The sequence below is a fragment of the Sinocyclocheilus rhinocerous genome, unplaced genomic scaffold, assembly GCF_001515625.1.
Source record: "Sinocyclocheilus rhinocerous isolate Xijiao unplaced genomic scaffold, SAMN03320098_v1.1 scaffold1007, whole genome shotgun sequence".
NCBI lineage: Eukaryota > Metazoa > Chordata > Actinopteri > Cypriniformes > Cyprinidae > Sinocyclocheilus > Sinocyclocheilus rhinocerous.
The window spans coordinates 637,972-638,591 of NW_015631056.1; the positions used below are offsets into that span (position 1 = coordinate 637,972).

At 34.4% G+C, this 620-nt stretch overlaps 1 protein-coding gene across 1 annotated transcript in view; it reads left to right on the forward strand.

Moving 5' to 3' along the window:
* Positions 1-620, forward strand: part of LOC107741420 (DNA-directed RNA polymerase II subunit GRINL1A-like) — a 23,751-nt gene that overhangs the window by 16,814 nt on the left and 6,317 nt on the right. The gene's annotated exons all lie outside the window — the stretch shown is intronic.

The window sequence follows — 620 nt, forward strand, 5'->3', positions numbered from 1 at the left end:
GTGTGTGTGTGTGTGTGTGTGTGTGTTTCTGTCAAATAACTTAAGCCTTGTCGAAATAATAACAAATAAACTATATTGTCCAATGACTGGTCTCTTTTATTATTTTAGGTAACTCGGAGTGATGCTCCATGTGTTTTTTAAATGTCATAGTTATGTCTAGCCACTTTTATCTGCAGAATAGTGTCTTTAGACTAAAAACACAGTGGGAACATATCTTAAAAGATACACTTTTAAAAAAATTTTTTTTTTTTTTTACAAAACTACACAATTTCAAGACGTTCTGGTCTTTTTAATTCATTGTGCAATATAGTTTATTTGTTATTATTTCGACAAGGCTTCAGTTGTTTAACAGAAACACACACACACTAACAACAAGAACAATAACAATAAAATGGAAACAGGGAAACTGAATTCACCGGAACACCCCCACAGTAACCTTCTTATTAGTCGAGTAAATAACAGATCAGTGCATCCCATCAGTGCCACACAGTTGGGACAATTTATAGTGATGGGCAAATGAAGCATGAAGCACTGAGGCTTTCCTCTGACTGTTTCGGGAAAAGATTAAAGGTGTCCTATTATGCTCTTTTACAAAGTCTTGATTTTGTTTTGGGGGTGTA